The sequence below is a fragment of the Monodon monoceros genome, unplaced genomic scaffold, assembly GCF_005190385.1.
Source record: "Monodon monoceros isolate NGI ecotype Baffin Bay Population unplaced genomic scaffold, NGI_Narwhal_1 Super_Scaffold_22, whole genome shotgun sequence".
Lineage (NCBI taxonomy): Eukaryota > Metazoa > Chordata > Mammalia > Artiodactyla > Monodontidae > Monodon > Monodon monoceros.
The window spans coordinates 84,871,042-84,871,789 of NW_021703779.1; positions in this window are offsets into that span (position 1 = coordinate 84,871,042).

Below are 748 nucleotides of genomic sequence, written 5' to 3' on the forward strand. Positions count from 1 at the left end.
AGGTTTACTCCTAGGTATTTTATTCTTTTTGTTGCAATGGTAAATGGGAGTGTTTACTTAATTTCTCTTTCAGATTATTCATCATTAGTGTATAGGAATGTAAGAGATTTATGTGCATTAATTTTGTATCCTGCTATTTTACCAAATTCATTGATTAGCTCTAGTAGTTTTCTGGTAGAGTCTTTAGGATTTTCTATGTATAGTATCATGTCATCTGCAAACAGTGACAGTTTTACTTCTTCTTTTCCAATTTGGGTTCCTTTTATTTCTTTTTCTTCTCTGATTGCTGTGGCTAAAACTTCCAAAACTATGTTGAATAAGAGTGGTGAGAGTGGGCAACCTTGTCTTGTTCCTGATCTTAGAGGAAATGGTTTCAGTTTTTCACCATTGAGAATGATGTTGGCTGTGGGTTTCTCATATATGGCCTTTATTATGTTGAGGTAAGTTCCCTCTATGCCTACTTTGCAGGGTTTTTATGATAAATAAGTGTTGAATTTTCTCAAAAGCTTTCTCTGCATCTATTGAGATGATCAAATGGTTTTTATCCTTCAATTTGTTAATATGGTGTATCACAAAGATTCATTTGTGTATATTGAGGAATCCTTGCATTCCTGGGATAAACCCCTCTTGATCATGGTGTATGATCCTTTTAATGTGCTGTTGGATTCTGTTTGCTAGCATTCTTTTGAGGATTTTTGCATCTATGTTCATCAGTGATATTGGCCTGTAGTTTTCTTTCCTTGTGACA